The sequence below is a fragment of the Diadema setosum genome, chromosome 2, assembly GCF_964275005.1.
Source record: "Diadema setosum chromosome 2, eeDiaSeto1, whole genome shotgun sequence".
Lineage (NCBI taxonomy): Eukaryota > Metazoa > Echinodermata > Echinoidea > Diadematoida > Diadematidae > Diadema > Diadema setosum.
In genome coordinates, this window is record NC_092686.1 from 39,762,091 (window position 1) to 39,783,124 (window position 21,034).

Here is a 21,034-nt window from a genome sequence, read left to right on the forward strand (position 1 = left end):
ACAGCGCAGAGGTAACAGATCTACGACGGAGGCAAGATCCTGAAGGCTAAGTTGCATTCTACACCGCTACCAGTACATATTTCTATTAGTGAGTATATTTAAAGCTGTCTGCAATTAAAAAGTAATGCATGTGGATTCATAATGTAATATTATTTGGATATATTTTTGTTCGAATCTTCTACAATTCTCCAAGGGCTAGCTAGATGTAGATTAGACAGAAAGATCCGTCTGTCCGGAGGACTCTTTTATATTTTGCCATTGACGCTGTCCTCCGGAGGGGATCCGTGAAGCCAGACGTAGTCTCCGCGGAACATTCCCCGACGGACAGATACAGACCGATCTTTCGGTCAAGATGTAGATCTAATCTTAACGGTAGTAGCGTTATCACAATAGTCCCACGTAGGCACATCGCCGTTTGTTTGAATGACCAAATGGCCAGCTGAGTTAGCTTAGGTAGTTTGTTAATGTTAGCATGGTAGGGTCTAGGGCTACTACAACTTCTACAAGTAATAGTGAAATGTTTGTGGGTTGATTTTTAGCGTGCAGATATTTCATGAGAGCAATTGCCCGGGCTTAATTGCAGAATACCCCACCAATGCTTCGTATGTGTGTTGGCGAGCCAACGATCTACGATGTGAATGACCTAGACCTAGTTGGCGAGCCCACGGCCTACGATGTACTTCCCGTAACGTATGTGTGCATGCAATACTCAGTAATGCAAACTGCAGAATACCCCGCACAAAATATAAACTACATGGTTGGCGAGCCACGACCTACGATGTGAATGACCCTAGACCTACTAGTTGGCGAGCCAACGGCCTACGATGTACCGGATGTACTTCCCGTAATGTCGGTTAACTGCAGAGTACCCCGCACAAAATCGTTGGCGAGCCAACGACCTACGATGTAAACGTTACTTCCCTGGCGAGCCAATGACCGATTTGTTCATGTATGGGTGAATTGCAGGTAACTTAAGGCGTGAATAGTGAAGGGATCGAAGAAGAAACCGGAAATTTCATAAGTAAAGAATTCGTCTGCATTTTATTATTAATATTATATTTTTGAAGACGTGTCTAACATTGAATAATTACACTGTCACTAGCTGTGTGGATAGTATTCAGAAGTGATACAAATTTTCTGTTTTGTGTCAAATGGACAGGAAAGATCTGGGTTTTTTTTTTCAGTCTAGAAAATCTCCGGTTATTTTGTCAAACAGAATTATGGGCCTAGCCCAAGCCTAATGTTTTTTAGTTTAGGCCCTAACGTGAACTTATAGCGTTAGCATTTACACTACAGAGAACCAGCTGTACGTTACCTGTGTCATTGTTACGTTTACAAGTCCTAATGTTACTATCTAACGTTACTAATATAGGTCTACAACAAAAACTTGTAAAATACTAGGGGTTAGGGGTTATAACTGCGACCAGCCCGAACGCGAAGCACTGTGTACTGGTACAACTAACAGGGAGTGCCCTGGGGTTAGGGCCGGTAGTACTATCTGGAGAGTCCGACAGTGGTTAGACTAACTAGATCAAGTACGGTAGTAAATAGTAGGGCCTAGTAGTAGTACGTAGATCCAGGTCTACACAGAATATGAATTGGAAACCATGGTTCAGATCTTGGTTCAGACTTGAAAGCTATCTTCAACAATTCTAAGTGCATACAGCACTGTAATCGCAATGCATGTGTCACAATAAGATAGAGAATGATGTTTACCTAAATTCATTGGCATGGAACCTCTAGAATTCTACTGCTATACTACCAGATGTCTATAGATCTAGAATCCAGTGGTATAGTGATCCTGAGTAGCACCTACTGACCTAGATACTACTTAACCAGTGTATACCAAAAGTATAACCAGACTAGACCCTTTGCCTTGATATTCTTAAACATATTATCATTAACATAAGTAGGCCTATCACTCATCAGTAAGGAAGTTAATAGGTCTTCTTAATAGTGCTATCTATCTAGGCAGTTAGTAGATTCTATAGGTCCATACTCCGATGCTAATACCCCTTACACAACTTCTTTTAGCAATTTAACTGATGATGATGACATGACAACAGTTGATGATCAGAGTCAGACTGTGGCTGCATCTCAGGCTGTAACTGTGATCAACCCGAATGTGAAGCCACAGTACAGCTGGTCCTACCAGATCTTAGGTAGATGTAGACCTTGCAACATGGATGCCTAGCGACAAGATCTAGAACCTCAAGAAGTCATAATACCCTAAACTATAGGCTTACACATGTTGAATTGAGACAACTCAAATACTAGTATTATGTCTTTTAATCATCCCCCCCAAAAAAAATAATAATAATATAAGATCCTTTATATATTTAAACTGCAAAAACATGTGAACTGATTTCAAATTTCATGCAGATTCTAGATATCTTGATTCTAAAAATCTTGTATAATCAAACAACAGTTTGAAAACACATTTTCTATTTTGTATTCACATTTTTAATTATAATGTTAGATATGGAACATCAGTCAGACTGCTACAATCAGACTTCTTCATCTAATAAAGCCCAGAGTCAGTTGCTGAACTTCACTGAACACAGAACCAAACTGCTGAACTTCCATCTTCTCCACAGCTAGACTGCTACTGAACTTCGTCGAGACTTACGATGTATCTACCAGCATGGTCACCTTCAACAGAATGCAAGTATTTTAGCTTATAATACTATTTTAGCAGACATCATATCTGTATATTTTCAAATACTACAATTGCAACATTATTTACATTTGGACATCAAATTGTCTCTGGATTTTTAGTTGAATAGTGTTAGACAGGAAATATTGAAAACAATGTTTGCTGTAATGTCCATCTTGGTAATTGAAAACAAACATTGTTATCCAGTGAATAGTGACCCTTCTAGAAACAACTGTTTTTTGCATTTTTTATTTCACTATCTGTAGAATATTACATACTGATCCAATTGAAAAGAGATAATTCATGGAAGGGGGGGGGGGGGGTTACCTGCATGTCTACATGTATCAAGCTCCTGAAACAAACTTTAGCAGTCACGTTATCTTAATAATGTAGGCCCTACTATGATTGTTTATTTACCCTCTCCCTTTTCTAGTATCAAAACCACCTTATGCTCTTACAATGTTTGAAACAAGAATATTCGACATAGCTAATCATTTTAAACTGTGAAAAGTCCTATTTATAGCTTATGGATCAGTAGATACTAGTGAATTCATTCTTTCAAAATCAATGGTAGGGCTTTTCAATTTGATTGCTATAGCTTGTTATAGCAAAGGCAAAGCAACCATCTCTAACATACTTTCTAATGTCCCATGTCCTGCACTATTGTTTTGTTTGTAAGATATTAACTGTTCTTGTATATTGAATAAACTCCAAACAGCCAAGGACCAGACAACATGTGAACTTCATCCACTTCAGAGTTAAGGACTGGGGGCAAGATGCAAATGGAAAAGTCAAGTGACAGTGTCATGGATATTCCACCATCTTCATTTGGTGTGTTAAATGATTATTTTTAGCTATTGAAGCAAGTTGAGAAATCATGTTATCTTGATCATCTACAGTTGGCAGCAAAATTATTCAGCCCCTCTCTTGCATGTTGGACACTCTGGCATAATGAATTACATTATAACTGAGATCATTTCTAAATCATACAAGTGGTGATCAGATAGTTTGCTACAAGTAAATAACAGATCAGTAGCCTTTGATTTGCATATATAGTTACAAACTTTGATCAATCATGTATAAAGAGATATGGTCCAATGAGCACATTTATGGTCATTTTCAGTCCTTTCAGTGATCACTGAAATGCTTCGTTGAATATTGTTTGTTCACTCAATGTTTTGATAGGTGACACAATATGATGGAATTTGATGTAGGATTCTTAATATTTCAATTGGCATTTTTCGTTGTACAAAAATATCTAAATGAACTCATTTCTAGTGAAAGTTGCCACCATAGAGTTTGTACAGAGGTTTAGCCGTGATATTAATAATTCAAAGTTTAAGTCATGTCAAAATGAATATAACCCAATGAAATGCTAAGAGTTGTGCATAGAATGGCAAGATACTATTTAAAATTCAAGAAAAACAAAAGAAATTAATCGTTATCATCAGACCATAACACGTCATGCTTCAGTGATCACAGAAAGGTCTGAAATGACCATAATGTGCTCACTGGACCTTATCTCTTCATGCATGAATGATCAAAGTTTCTAACCATATGCAAATCAAAGACTATTGATCAGGTAGGCATTTGTCATAAACTATCTGTTCACCACTTGTATATGATTTAGTAATTGTAATGTTATTTATTTTGCTATAGTGTCCATAATGCAAGGGGGGTGAATAATTCTGCTGCCAACTGAATAAAGTGAATGCTTGTTATTAATTTACCCTCTCATTCATTACTAAAATTACCTCATACTCTTACAATTTGCTAACAGGGGCTCATTACATAGTGATTCAAACTTTGAAAACTGGCAATTACAACTTGTTGTTCACATAATATATCTTACAAAATTGATAATCATTAATGAACATTTTGTTATTATTGCTTGTTTTAATAAAGATGTACACTCATCTCAAATATTTTCCAACTATCCCATTTGTGCATCCGATGTTTCTGTTTGTATGGTATTTAACTGTTCTTAAATTTGCACACCCAAAGGCCTGAAGAGAGCTGAACCTCACCAAGCCTTGGGACAGACAACTGCAGCTGAACTTCACCCAGGTCAGAGTCAGACTACAATTGGACTACAAACTGTATAGCAGCATCTTATCTACGACAGAACACAGGTATGCTTTTCTCAAATTAAACTTGAAAGTATAAAGATTTTACAAGATAAACATCTTGAATAACAGTTGAAAAAGGGCAACCTCTGTTGATGACATATCAGTTACAGGTAATTCGGTCTTTCTTATTTTAGCAATTATTGTAGACTTGGTGGACAAACAATGTCACCTCTATATGTGAACTGTTCCATACGAGAAATGAAGAAATTAGTGCATTTATACACCCCAGTTGGGAGTTGATTTAATGTTTATGTCTATATCAGCCACAATTGGGAATTCAGTACGGCTTACATTAGTTGATTAACGCACTGACATAGCAATGCAGCTGATTTATTGCATAACCCATTGAATCATCTTTCTGTTTATTTTGGAACCCCCAGCTTGCCTGACATAAGTTACAATCCTTTTTAAAAAGTCATGAATGTATAACGTTCTGTCAGACGAGTGTTTAAAGTCACAATCACATTCTCATTTTGAGTCTGTGTCACACCTTTTTTGTTATCAGGAAGAATCTGCTACACTAATTCTTGTGTATGACATCCCAGACGATTTTCTTCGTTTTTTTTTTTTTTCGTAGATGCTGTTAAACTGTTTCTAATATACTGTATAAGAAATTGCTGAAAAGTAGTTCTGTGTAATGATATGTGTGCCAGTCGTGTGTGTATTCATTCAACTGTAAGCCCACATATTTAACACTCTGTATAATGTCAGGCAGAGGGGATGAATGGCGTGTCATAAAATTTCAGTATGTAACCAATATTTGTTTTTCCATATTTGTATTTCTTTTTTCTTTCATATAGATTCTCAAGGCATGGAGCTTGCCGAGGGTGATGCAGACAGGTTGAATGCAACATATGATAGTTTTTACGGCTGTAAATATATATATATATATATATATATATATGAATTTAATCTTTCAAAATCAATGTATATACAGTGAAACCCCGTTATAACGAGGTCCGTGGGACCGCCAATATTGCCTCGTTATAACCGGTTCCTCGTTATAACCGTACGCACTAAAAACAAAGAAAACATAAGCATGGAGTCACATGTACCAAGCAATCAAACTTATGAGCAGTCTTTGTGTTGTTATTACACAAGTAAATGGATCATTATTATTGAGAAAGGATAAAAAGGAATCATTTGTGAGTTGATACCAAAAGAATAAAAAAAAAAAAGAAGGGGTTGAAAACGCGTTCTTTGTTTTTCTTCTGAAAAATCTCTTCGCGTGTGTTGTGCATGCCTTCTCGAAAAGTGCACGGCAGGGTTGAATTCGTAATCCTTTCTACACGTATCTCTTCCTCGTGTATTGAACCATTCTGAAAGAATGAAAATATCATTTGTGAAACACAGTATAAAATTTTAATAAACAAAATCACATTGTATTAAAAACATGTGTTACTTTTTTTCTGAACATGGGTGCAAGCAGAGTAACATGCATTATTAAACTTATTTTACGCTGTGTGCGCCCAGCGGGATCGCGATGATTACATTATTAATTATTTAGGCTGTATTCCATGATGTTTGCACCAGCAGGGGTTGAAAATGCATTTTGTATTTTTCTCCCCAAAATCTCTTCGCATTTTGTACATGTGTCCTTGAAAGGTACACGACATGGTTGAATTCGTGATCCTTTTTACGACTATCTCTTCCTCATTATAACGGACCATTCTGAAAGAATGAAATTATTCATTTGTAAAATACAGTGTGAAATAATATGAACATCACGATGATTTCATTAATTATTTCGGCTGTAATCCTTTACGTAGTATACACATCAATGTTTCACAACCAGCAAAACAACTGGAAGTCGGAACTAACATGGAAAGGATTATGATTTTGCAGAGGTTGTGCTTTTCTAATATACAAATAGGTTAGGAGAGTCCATCTGAATTGAGTTGTACATCATTTTAAATCTTAGAGTCTGCTCTTTCAGAAAGAGGATTGAGCTTTTAACTTTTTGGAAGATACTAAGAAACCACTAATGAAGTGCTACAGAGCATACCATTCTCAGAGGAATTCAAAGTTCATTTGATGAAAATCGATTTTTAAATGGCTGAGACATCCGAAAACAAAGTAAAACAAAGTAAAAGCGATTCTAATGAAAGGTTGGTTCCACCTTTTATTAGGAATCGCTTTATTTTGCATATTTCAGCCATTTCAAAACCAATTTCATCAAGTAAACATTGAATTCTTCTTGGAATTATGTGCCCTTTCATATTTCAGAAGAGGTTTCTCATTATATCACACACACAAAAAAAAATCTGAAACCAGGTCTCAACCAAAACTACACCATCCCTTTAACCAGAAATCCATGTTTGGTGACTTTTTGTGACTTTTGGGGGGTTTTGTGATGCAGAGTCACAATTGCAGTGTTAGATATGAAGCTACAATCAGACTATTGCAGTTTGACTGCTGAACTTCACTCAGAGTTTTGTCATAGATGAGTCCATTGGTGATGGCATAAGTGCTTTGCCAGGCATTAACCAAAACCAGAAATGAGACAAATCCCCCTTAGAAGAAAAGAGAAACAAATGCATTGCAAAACAAAACAGAACAGTTAAGCATGCAAAAAAGTCGGTGAAAAGCAAACGGGTGAATCGGAGCACACTAAAAAAATAAATAAATAAATTTTAAAAAAAAAAAAAAAACCGAAAAGAAGATTTATAGTAAAGTGGAAGAAACCATTTTAAAATGGACAAATGCAAATCTCTGTCAGCACATAACAGTCTGATTTCTGATTGCTTTGATGAATAAAAGCTATTGTGTAGCAGACAAGGTCATTATTATTAGTACTATTATCATAATTAGTATTCTGATGTAGGGAACCTCAGAGTGCAAAAACAGTGGATTGCAACACATATCATTGTATGCTTACCAAATATTTGCAATGATAGAATTGCTTGAAGTTCAGCTGCTTTCACAATTTGATTAATAAACCATGAAAATATTTCAAATGATTATGAAAGATGTGTTGAGGTATAAGTGATCCAAACATAAATACATCAGTGAACGTTGCAGTGCATTATTTTTGTTATTGTTTCCAGGCGTGTGACGGCAAACTTTATGTAACCAAGTTAGAAAATTATATCTATGCGGGCAATTATAATTTGATCAGAAAGATATAATTAAGAATAACTTATTATGTAGAAATGAAGTAGAGTGTAATACCAGAAAATACTGTGAGTGATAATAATTTCACAAAGACTCTTACCAGTATCATCATTGTGGTTATGATAATTGTGCTGTGATTATGACGATATTGAATAATGAAATACATGTTTTCAAGATCAGATTTTCCAATGAATCAGGCAACCAGAATATGAAAATTTGACAGCAACAACTGTTTCAATAGTTTCTGCAGTTACATAATCTGTCACATGACATGTAGTTAAATTGTGTAGAACTAATATTAACCCTATAAAGCCCAAGGGGGGGGGGGCACATTGTGCCCCCCCCCCCTACCAGATTTTCATTCGCCACTCCTTCGCCCTTTATCCAATTTTAACCAAATTTGGTGACTTTTCCTAAAATCTTATTCCGAACGTTTTGATATATAATTTAGCTATATTTGATATTGCTGGTTGCCATGGCAACCATAAACTGACAACCATCTCAGTCAGATTTTTGCGTATTTTTCTATTCCAATTCAAATTTACAATATTATAATGTATGAAATGGGCGTTTCTTGGCTGAAATTTGCTGAAGAAGCATAATGTGAAGTAATTATGGCCTTGAAATGTTTTTCCTATTATTTCCTTTGTTTTTCTGTGCCAACAGCATAAAACAATAGATATAATAGAGATGCTTGAAAATAACAGTATTTTCCAAAGATTGACGTTCTATTTTGTGTCATTTTGATTCCTTCACCCAAGTTATACCTCTAATATCATTTGTTTATCACATTATCAATCTGCAAACTTAAAATTCCAATATTATGGGAATATGAAATATGATTACTATGCATGTACCTATCCCAAACAATACATCATAGGTCTCATAATGTATTTCTTTATTTTGTTATGAATAGCGCCCCCATGTGGTGACCTTGAGAAATTTCAACCATAACAAATAATCAGCTTTGACTTGCACATCATTTGTGGCAAATATGAAAAATATTGGTCTATGATAAGACATATATACTGGGGATAAAGAAATTATACAAAAAAATCATGTTTTTAGCATATTTCCTATGTATTTCTTTATATTTTGATAAATAGCGCCCTCTATGGGTGACCTTGAAACAACTCAAGTATGCGGTCATGTAGAGTATGAGTTGCTCTACCCATGTGCTAGATATGACGATGAGACATCAAACAATAACAAAGTTATATAGGGGGGCACAATGTGCCCCCCCCCCCCCCCCCCCCCCTTGGGCCTGGGAAGGGTCAAAATAGCTTGGGCTTAATAGGGTTAATGAGTATGAAATTGATAGTGGTGAATGAATTAAATAATTGAATCATTATCGGCGCTTATCATTATGCATCTTTAAATGAAATGTGTTTCAATTGTGGCAATTGATGAGTAAAATCAAATCCAAGTATGAAACCATGAATACCTGCAGAAACTTGAACTATCACTCATTGTGATTTTTACCCCCACCTCCAACTGAGGGAGTTCGTTCAACCAGCACTAACTTTATACGGTTTTATTTTTTATAAAAAGTTGTTACCATGGGAACGCATTGTTCAACATAGAATAAAGTCATGTTTTGTTTATTAAAAAAATCTGTTCGTCATTAAATTATGTGTCATAATTACGTATCGCAAATCAAGTGCTCAAAAACTGAGGGAGTTGGATGAATAAACTGGTAAGTCCTATGATTTTCATTAAAAAATGATGTTACCATGGCAACACACTGTCCAATATTAATGGAAGAAAATTTGAAAGAAAGGTTTGCACAAGTACATATTATGACTGTCACATGTGTCAAATATCAAGTCAAATGCTCAAAAGCTGAGGAAGTTAGCTGAATCCACAGTATTTTTATATGATTTTCATTCAAAATACTCTGTTACCATGGCAACACATTGACAACGATCAAAGAAGAAATTCGCACATCAGTCAATGTACTTTAGCAGTCTCATGTGCCAAATTTCAAGTAAAATGCTCAAATACTGAAGGAGTAAACTGAATCCACAAATTTTTTGTATTATATTCATTGAAAATGCTGTTACCATGGCAACACAATGTTCCATATCTATATATGAAAGATTGAAGTTTGCACAACTGCATATCATAGTGGTCACATGTGCCAAATTTCAAGCCAAATGCTCAAAAGCTGAGGGAGATGGCTAAATCCACAATAGTTTTGTATGCTTTTTATTCAAAGTCTGTTGTTACCATGGCAACGCATTGTTCAACAATGACGAAAAATGAAGTTTGCACATCTACGTACTATACCGGTCACATGTGCCAAATTTCAAGCCATTGCTCAAAGACTGACAAATTTATCTGAATTCACAATATTTTAGATGCTTTTAAGTGAAAAAAAAATGCTGTTACCATGGCAACGCATTGTTCAACATCAACAAAAGATTAGTTTTGCACATCTACATACTGTAGTGGTCACATGTGCCAAAATTTAGGTCAAATGCTAAAAAACTATACGAAGTTAGATCAATCCACATATTTCTTTGTATGATTTGTATAGAAAAAACTGTTGTTGCCATGGCAACAGATTTCTTCACATCCACACAGGGAAAAAAGCGTCTTGCACAACTACACATTACTGTACGAGCTGAAATTTTCGCGTACAGATATTTTCGCGAATTGCTACTAGGAGGACATTTTCACGTGTTGTTTAATTTCGCGGTTGCGAGGTCTAACTGTACTTATCCTATTCGCACGTTGTTATATTCGCGTGTTGTTATTTTCGCGGTTCAAAGGCGATTCGCGAAATTCGCGAAAATAAAACCACCGCGAAAATTTCAGCTCGTACAGTACATTGATCTGATTCTATGCTGAATTTCAACTGCATTGCTTTAAAACTGAGTGTAGTAGTGTAATCCACAATAATTTGTATGATTTTTATGAAAATATGTCGTTGCCATGGCAAAGCATTACGCGATATTAACGAAAAAGATGTCTTGCACATCTACCTTTGACAGTGGTCACACATTCCAAATTTGGGGTCAATTACTCCAAAAATGAGAAAAAAGTTTGATACAATGACTCTCAAAAAGCTATCACATAAACTTAGGAGTGCTCCTGACCACTCCTAGATTTATGTGATAGCTTTGCCAAGTTAGGAGAGACTTTATGTGCTAGCTTCGTTCATGAAATGGTTTGTAGAAAAAGTCTCTCCTAAGTCTGAGTTTATGTGATAGCTTTATGCGATAGCTTTTTCATGAAACGGTTTTTAGCAAAGTCTCTCCTAAGTGTGACTTAGGAGAGAGAAAGTCTCTCTTAAGACTTTCATGAAACGGACCCCGGTACATGCATGCGCGTACGTAGGCCTACGTAGTGCTAGTGTACGTGTATGAGCGCTAGTATAGCTGTGACCTGTATCTATACACTGATTGCACAAGCCAGAAAGAGAATCGCAGTGGATCCACATGCAAGTATGGCTATATTTTTCATACATATATAGACTTCTAGGCCTACTTAGACCAAAAAGATCTACTTGGACGTTGTATAAATCAAATAGTGTATGGTCTTTACTCGTGCAATGGAACGAGATTTCGCACTCGGTGAAAGATGAGGCGCACTATTCAACTCGGCTTCGCCTCGTTGAATAGAGCGCCTCTATCTTTAACCTCGTGCGAAATCTCGTACCATTGCACTCGTGACCATTCACTATTTGTATACTATTCCACCTCCCTGATTTTACAAAATGCAATTTAGTCATACTGCAATGATCATCGCGTATGCAGTACATTCATTATAGTTTCCAACGCAGTGCTGAGCACACACTTTAAAACTACTCGAAAAATACAGCAAAGGAAAGACCATTTTGTCTTTGTATCATTTGAAGAACTACGACACACTCATCAGTTTTTTGTTCTTCTCGATGACAATTTTCTCACAAAGTACTGTGATACTGTGATCAAAGACCAAGCTTGTGTTCGCCGACGTTATGCTGCATGCAGTACTAGTACGCTGCAGTAACAGAGCACTTGCTGGCGGATCCCTTCGCATAGTGACGTCATAGGTCTCATGACCCTCCATTGCGGACATGTTGATGTGATTGCAATCTAAATTGTGTGAGTCTGGCACAAAAAGGTGGTTCTGAGAAGCTCAACAGCGATCCGTATCCCGTGTAACTGCTACCCATTTTTATCAGTGGTATGTATTATATTAGATGAAATATTGAGTATGAATGCCCGAGAATGTTGCAATACATTGGCGAATACGAAATTTCTGAAGCATCGCAACACCTCACGCAGATAGGCGGAGAGGTAATGTTAGACGTAACTTATACAAATCGTAATACGATTGCATGTATCATGTCAGGGCCAGTGATTCGGTACAATAGAATTGATGGCTTGGCCTGGCTGAGACTGTGTAAAGTAGGCAGATACAGATCTCATGCTTTCCTTGATTTTAAATATTTAAATCAGACCATAAATCAGAGCATGAACCCATCGCAACCTCCAATAGGAGGAGAATGACCATTATAACCATTATGATATTAATCAATGTTATGAAACAAGAAACAAGATGTTTTACATTAGAAGATCAAAGATAGATTCTCAAAATTCAACCCACGAAAACCCGATGGCCATTCTCAATCCATGCTCACAACTGTTCTCTTCTTGCTTAAGGGTCTAGTACTAGAAGTTTATCTAGATAGATACAGTGTACTGCTCTATCTATATGTATTGTTACAATTGAAGGCATGTGCAATGGTAAGGATTCACAGTTACAGTCACCATCTATCTTTGTATGGCACATGCACAGATGGTTAATTGTGTAACATTAATTAGACTAGACCTAGGCATTTTAGGGTTTGATAATACATTATAGAGTCCAGACATGATAGTAACGCCTTAACAGACAGTGGTGTGTGGGGTGGTACAGACAGTAGAACCTTGCCATTCGTTAAACCTTGAAATGTGTGAAATGTGGTACGAAAGAGTATTCTATTTCTAGACATGTATGGTTGGGTGTTCATAATATCGGACACCTAACGTTTTTCTATCAATAGAAACGTGAAAAATCTCACAATTTGCCTGAAATTTTACTCACGTGTGGAGAAAATACTCCGGATTCACAAGCGCGCACTGAAAATGCGATCTGAGGTACGCGCTCTAGATGGCGGCTTCGAACGCGTGGGGTGTCATTTTTTCCGCACTCAGTTGCCCGGCTCATATCGACCGACCACCCCGCCCTCTATTGACAATACGTATAAAGCGTACTTAAACGCGTTTTTTCGACAAGCTGCAGTTTTTTCTAGTCGTAATTTTTTCCCCAATAATATTTGAATATATTTTGAATCCTTCGATATTACTTTTGAAGGACTGTTTGATGTATTTGACTTGATTTTCATTAGGAAACTTAGTCATCGTAATTGAAATAAATTAGATGAGTCGGTTTGTTTTTTCACATTCCATATTCATTTCTCGTTTCTGCATCAACTCGTACGGTCGTAGCGGGCGACAAAATGTTTATGTCATGTGTATGTGTAACGTGTGTGCACGATCGTACAAGCGGCGGTGACAATTTTGCGGTCAAAATCGTCAAATTTATTACGGAAGGATACTCTACATCTAACGACGAGTCAGCAAAGGTAGGCCTAGTTATATGTAGTTACACGATAAACCTTATTCGATTTTGCTAAATTTCGGTAATTTAGAGGGAATACTTAGTTGTTTTCGCCACATTTTACTCGGTAGCGTAGCCCAGTGAAGAATCGAATACCGTTGCGCGTAGTCCCATGCGTACATTTTCTTTCTGTACGCGCAATGCCATTATAATGCGCGGTCGGTCGTTATGGACCCGGTCGGTGGGTTGAACCCCTACCATATTAGTTTTCAGACACAATCTTTCGGTCTTGGCCATTGTTGGGCAAGGCAGTTTAGGAAAAACAACCACACGTGTGTGTCTTTACCATCCAGCCACACGCATGGGGTTTTAACCCGTTGAGTATACTCGGGCAGGTGTTTATGGGAAGGCAAATGCATGCTGTAGCAAAATCAAACCGTCGTCAACGGGTTAACCATGGGCATGGCCCGAGTGGCTAGACACATTGTACGCGGGTGCAATGCATTGTACAGTGTAATGTGATGAAAACAACACTTCTTTTTTTCTGTTACATTCTGGACAACTTTATTTTCTTTTTAATAATAGATTGTTTCAGATTAATATTCTTGTCTTTTTTCCTCCTTTTTTTTTTTCGTTCTTGTCACATGTTTAATCTGTTTTTTTGTTAAACTACAGTGGACTCCTAATGAAGTCCTCGGGGACCGGCAGTTTTCTTGTGTTGTAATATCAAATTTTTGCTATAATCGAACAAATAAACAATAAAAAAACAGAGAGCGGATAATGTTGAGGCCTGAATTTTTACATCGTATTATAAACTGGAATTTCATTATGACAGTGTTCGTTTTCAAGGGAGTGCACTGTAACTGCAAGTTTTCTCAAAGATCTAACTTCCCAACCAAAGGCCGGCCTCGGGGTTTGTTTTGATCCCACCATCGACAGCCAGCAGCCAGCCAGCCAGCCAGTTGCACTGGCTCAACTGTCAGGGGTGCATCATCGGATCATAGTGGCTTGATTGATGATGACAGTGCTACCTCATGTACTCTGCACGGTACAGTATGCTGTACATACAACTACGAGTAGTAGGCCTACACGTACACAGTAGTACAATGTATGTGGAGTATGCACATTTTGGGATACATGTAGTTGCGACATACGTACATTGTGTGCAGGCCAGCCCCAGCGCAGCCGCCAGGGTGGCCCGCCCGCCGCACTGCAGACACGAAGGTTATCAGCCAAAGTCCTGATATACAAGACCCCATCATAGTGTTGCAATTTATCCTGATCAATCCAAAATACAATCTACAATGTACCAGTCAGTTGAAGGTCTATAAAAAAAATTAATGAAATAAAATAAAATACAGAATAAAAATTAAGTTGTAGGATAATAAAGTTGTGTAGAACTTAGAAGGTAAATTTAGGGTATTTTCATCGGTTTAGTTTTATGAGATGGTGATGTGTAATGCATTCTTACATTATGTGTTACTGGATGATCCCTGTACGGTATGGCGATATGCAGCTTCTTCATGACTAGTGTGTGTGAATATTACAACTAGTCTACTCTCTATAAATGCCATTCCTACAATTTGTACAACCATGCATGTGCGGTTGGATGGTGTAAAGACATTTGCTTGTGGTTGTATACGCTGCCTTTATCTAACATGGGGCCATGAACATGGTGGAAGACTAGAGTCAGAGAGTCAAGTATCATTCCTGTTTGCGACATGGTGCTTATTTGCAGCAGGGGCCAATTCATTCGTTGATGAAAAGGTGAGAGTATTCACTCTCACTTCCCATAACGCTTGAGAGTAATTAGTATGTAATGTAACTCCCATTTTATGTACAAATTGTGTATATTCTTACAATGTAGCGGGGCAATGCATACTGGATACTCTTCAGCTGTTTTATCGGTGAATGATATGTGTTCACCTGCCACAAATAGGCACCCTATCACAAACAGGGATGATTTCTCTAAGTAGGGCTGCACACTAATCCATTTTTTTTTCTACTGGTCCAACCTGTCTCTCGGACCTAGATACCCAGCTCATTCGTTTTTTGATGTTCCTGACAAAGTTACTGGTTTGACAGTAATTTTTAGCCGGTCCTGGACCATCAGACTTGCAGGGTGTTTAACTGATAAAGTGGTCCTGTCTTACATCCTACTGGACCCTCGGGAAGACCAGTATCGCAGCTGAATATGCGCTAGCCAGCAATCTTCTCAGATGGAAATTAAACAAACAAACGGTTTCAAATATTTATACTTGGCGATACTTTTAGGCTTTTCACATGTTTTGTTACAACAACAACAACAACAGCAACAACAAAATCAATCATACAGGGGGTAGTAGTACTAATTGTAACACCAATCAATCACAACTGTGCGCAATAATTGTGCATCTTTGAAGAAGGGTTCAGTGCCCCCTCTGTAATCATTTACAAGACCAGAGTGGACCAGGAATGGGCAAATCAACATTTCAGCTCCACATACATGTTGAAGAAAATGCTGAGAGCACAGAAGAGAGCCAGACAAACAGAAAATAACACCAAAAGAAACAAAAGGAATAGAAAGGATGAGTCTACAGTAGACCACAAGAGCAAAAAGCCTGACTGCTGTGACAATAGTATTCTTTTGGAATCTTGGGTAAAATTAAAGGTAAAGGGAAATGATTTTTTACAGCATTACAAACTGTATGAATGGCTCTGATTTCAATAGCGATGATGATGGGTTTCTGAACCTTTACATTGGCAGTCATTCCAGAGCCCCCATAAAATGTGCCTGATTTTTCATCAAAACTACAGTACAATATGCTACTGGCAGGAATGCTGAAATTGATTACTATGGTACAGTATATCCTGGCATGAATCTGAAGATGGAAGCGAGGATGATGATTTGGGAATATACCCTTACAGTGTAAAGTTCTAATTAGGTCCCTTTCAATGCTTAACTCGGAGATAGCCATTACAGGATAAAACAGTCCACTGATAAAAACACCAAATTTGGAGAGGATATCCCTCAGGACCTACTCATTGATATAAGAATAGGAGCCCTCTGGAATTTGTTTTTATTTTTTTATTCTTATGGTACATTGTATCAATGCGGAATTTCATTGTCCAGAAATTTTAGCAGGCATGAACCTTTCACAAATTTTGCAAGGAGCCAGGATTCGTGAAAGCCATTGTGCGCGGTTCTACACAATGCACTGAATGCCTGTGGCAGTTAGCGGAAGTTTTTGTGCCGCAATGCGGCAAAAACGGTCATTGGCTCCAATTCGCGAAAGCTTTATGCCGCGAAAGTACAAATAACACTGTATTTATGCATCTGAGAAAGTATAGTAATAGAAAAAATTTTCAGATTTGTTGTAAATTGTCAGATTTTTCATGGAAATGAAAATATTTATCAAATCTTGAATTCCATGATTATGAAAGTATGATATTTGAAACATGGAGATGATTGAATTGATAACCAGTTTAGAAAATGCTTTTGAGGTGCGTGACGTACAAGTACATGTAGGCTTACTACAACTAGGTATTCTCACTTCAGAGACAGGTATGGGGCTTCGGAACATTTTCTTGTGTGTGTGTGTGTGTTTGTGTGTGTGTTTGGGGGGAGGGGGGACTTTCGGCTGTTGATGAGGGGATGTTCAGGGGTAAGTGATTTCCCCCTCCCCAAACATTCCAGAAAAGATTCCCAAGCCCCTTTGATATACAGGCTGTATATTGTATACAGTACGTAACTCTGAACTGGGAATAAGTTACACCATGGAGCTGCCTTCAGTGTACTACACACATGGACTATTAACGGAGGGTTTTTTCTTTGATCTGACCTGCATCACCGCCACCTGATTACGTGTGTATGTGCATCTTGATAAGTACATTCAGATGTTTGGACAATGAAGATTGTGTTCTCGTTTATTGTCACTGACCAAAGAACCGTTTCCCTCATTTCAGTTTTATTTTGCCGAGGTACCTTTTCAGACTTACAATGGGGAGCAGCAAACCTCAAGTCATAACAAATTTCCTGTCACAAAATTAGTAATGACTGAAGTGGACGCTTGTGGACGGGCATGTAAGTTTGCGTAATGGTATTAAAGACACACAATGTCGCTGTATGTGTCATCTACAATTACTGTCCGTGTTATACTCAGACACAATGTGCGAAAAAATGGGAAAAAGCTAAATTTGCTTTCTCTCATACACGTATATGCATTTTGCAAATGAAATTAACTGAGTGATGATTTCCCAATGTATACTACAGCTGCATAGAGTATGCATTTGTCTTCTGCACATAGATATCTCAAAGCACTGTCTTGTTCTTACTCCAGGCTGGCTGTCGATGATGCACGATGAGATCAAAGCAGGAAAGCATCTTTAAAATGTTAATATTGTGACTTTTTTTTTTACAGAAACAGGTGTTTGAATTAATAAACAAGTGATGTACTGTTTGTATGTCCATGTTTGGTAGGTCCATTGTCCATCATCCATGGTCATACTGCAGTTGCACTTCAGCAGCATTACTATTTAACTCGGTAATTTATTCAACCACTTCCATGTTTCAAATGCTTTAATAGTTGATCATGGAATTCAAGATTTGGTTCATGTTTTCCAGGTCCATGAAAAATGGGACAAAAAAAAAAAACAATTACAACAAATCTGAACCTCTTTTTATGCCTCCGCCACGAAGTGGTGCTGGAGGCATTATGTTTTCGGGTTGTCCGTCCGTCCGTCCGTCCGTAATGAATTTTGTGGCAAGCGTAACTGAAAAACCTTTTGAGGTATCCTAATGAAACTTGGTATGTACAGTTGAACCTCTCGTATCCGGACAAGTCGGGACCGGGGCTCATCCGGATAAGGGATTTGGCCGGATACGGGAGACTCAATGCTTCTAAATACATGTACATATACATACACATGTACTGATGTAGCCCATTGTAGTACCACATGTAGTAATGTGTATGCTGCAACCTTTTCATTGTTACACTCAGTAAGAGACCCCAAAATAGAGGTTCGTGTTTGCAAGAATGAAATCATTTTCTTTTATAAATTCTTGGAATGATTTACCTAAATAATTATTAAGAAATGTATCAAGTAGATCTTGAAAATAAACCGTACTCGGCAAAGTCGACTGTAGGTCGCCATTGTTAGATTGAGTTGGGAATCCCCCTTTCCTGCGGTAATTATAAAAAAAAAAAATCATGGCGAGATTGTGTCCGTATAATAGAGAGATCCGGATAAAGGGAGGCCGGATAAGAGAGGTTCAACTGTATGTGTATTAGGTGGTGAAGTTGTGCCTATCAACTTTTGGGTGCACATGCTCAAGGTCAAAGGTTAAAAGGTCAAGGTCAAATACATAAAATTTCACTATTTCCTCCATATCTATGCATTGCCTGAAGATATTTTCTTGAAACTTAGTGGATACATGTATTACCCAATTAAGATTCTCTGGTGAAAGTTTTGGTACATGAGGTCAAAGGTCAAAAGGTCAAGTAAAAATGTTAAAATTTCACTTTTTTCTCTGTATCTTGGAAATTGTTCAAGGTATCTTCATGGAACATAGTATACACTGTATGTGCATGTACTGACTGGCAGTGGTTATCTAGGGAATTTGATGTTCATGGGGTCAAAGGTCAAGGGCAATACTTCAAAATTTTAATATTTCCCTTATGTTTACAGGCGCGGTGGAGCACTCCAATTTGCATCTCATTATCGCCCCGTTCTGTTTGAATTTCCAACGGGCATCCACGGCTGCCCGAAACTGTGTGCATGAAAAAGTCAAATCTTTACCTTCTCCTTGTGCCGCTATGCGTGCCGCTAGTAAATTCAAACTTCCCACACTATCTAAGTTTTTAAAAACCTTCCTTTTGATGAAAAAATTATGAAATTTGCTGCACTAGAACTTGAGATATTAAAGCGTTTTGAAAATCACCTCTCGCAGAACATGCTCTCTGTTTTTTTCCGACTGGACTATGGCCGGGCTCCAATGTGTCCGAAATTGGCAACATAAGTTTATCAGGCCTCAATCCATTTATGGTGAAAGTTTACGCTTGGTTCCACTTGTACTTTTTGAGAAATCAACTTGTTTCTACAGGGTTTGTAATAGAAAATTGTAGTCAGCGAAACAATTGAAAATGACGTCATTTCTTTTCCCATAATATTGGGCATGCATGGTACACACTGATCTCCCCTCTAGGGGGGAGATCAGTGGTGGTACAGTACGTGAGATTCAGGATTTCGTGCTCATTGTTGGTTTGCATGTGACGCAGTCAATTTTGCTGAGTGTCGCACGGCGGTGACTGCTCAGAGCGGGTTAACACGCAACCCGCTAGCTGTGACTGCTGAGCAGCTGCCGCGCACGTTGCATGCAGCAAAGCGTTGTGTGTGCTGTGACATGCAACGCTACAGTCACGCGATTATACATACATGGGACCGACCTGTACGCTTTGCGTTCGTGTCATTTTTGATATCACCTTCTGTTTTTTTCCGACACAACCATGGCCGGGAATATTACGGTATGACATTTAAAACGCAAGCAGATAAATAAATTTTGGTGTACTTTGTTCGAATGGCGCTTTTGTTCCGCAATCACACTTCGTGAATTTTAGGATGATTTTCGAGGCATATTTTTGGTAATTTTGCTCGCCAGGTTTTCGCTAAAATTTCACATTTTATCATTGTCAAATCCTTTAATATGTTATATGTGCATATTCGGACATGTTTTCAAATTCAAACTAACTCAATTTTAATCCGAAAATAGGTTTCCTTAAATTGTTATTAGCTTGAGAAGTTGTTTACTTTTTCTCAACTACGCGAGTACATGTTGTTTACTTTATGCAAATGAGGCTCGGCTGCCGATGGATTTCTGTGAGATAATTGGGGTGCTCCACCGCGCCTGTTTATGCAATGCCAGCAGGATTATCTTTTTTTTTTAACTTGGTGTATGCATGTATAACCCAATAGAGATTCTGTAAGATTTTAGTTTTTTTTTTTTTTTTGCCAAGAAGTTCTAAGGTCAAAAGGTCAAAGATCAAGTGAAAGTGCTGAACTTACTTCTTTCTCCATATCTCGGAAGTGGCTCAAGTTTTCTTGAAACTTAGTACATATTTATATATGTTCTGCCTGACAGTGATTCTCTTGTAAATCTTAGGGTCAAAGGCCTGATGAAAATTATAACAATTTACCGCTCGATACAGATATTGCACTTTTTCTATATACCTTGAAAATTACTTGATGCATAAACTTATGAAAGGGTCAAAGTCAAGTTAAAGTTCTTAAATCCCCTAATACATGCTCTCCTTTTCATTCAATTAAACATACGTCAAGGAAGGTGAACATTCAACATATTTGTGACAAACATGTCATTTTAATATTTAACCAATTTTGTGAAAATGTAATCACACATTGTCCACATGTACTATAGACCTATTAGGAGAATCATGCATTATGGTGGAGGCATACCAGTCGCCATCTAGCGACATTTCTAGTCTGTTAACGTGCTCCCTCAGATACATGAAAATACAGTCTTACTTTCATGACATAAAGGTTTCGCCAC

At 37.6% G+C, this 21,034-nt stretch overlaps 1 protein-coding gene and 1 long non-coding RNA gene across 2 annotated transcripts in view; both read left to right on the forward strand.

The window, feature by feature from the left end:
* LOC140244458 (uncharacterized) lies at positions 1-5,680 on the forward strand. The gene is made up of 5 exons (XR_011902278.1): positions 1-88; positions 2,480-2,664; positions 3,375-3,487; positions 4,661-4,788; positions 5,586-5,680. It is a non-coding gene; the product is annotated as an uncharacterized lncRNA (long non-coding RNA).
* Positions 5,681-11,834: 6,154 nt separating this feature from the next.
* The window catches only part of LOC140244727 (ras-related protein Rab-7a-like), a 40,968-nt gene continuing 31,768 nt past the window's right edge, over positions 11,835-21,034 (forward strand). Inside the window, exon 1 of the mRNA XM_072324343.1 lies at positions 11,835-12,072. The gene's annotated coding sequence lies outside the window, so the exon portion shown is untranslated. The remainder of the gene's footprint in view (positions 12,073-21,034) is intronic.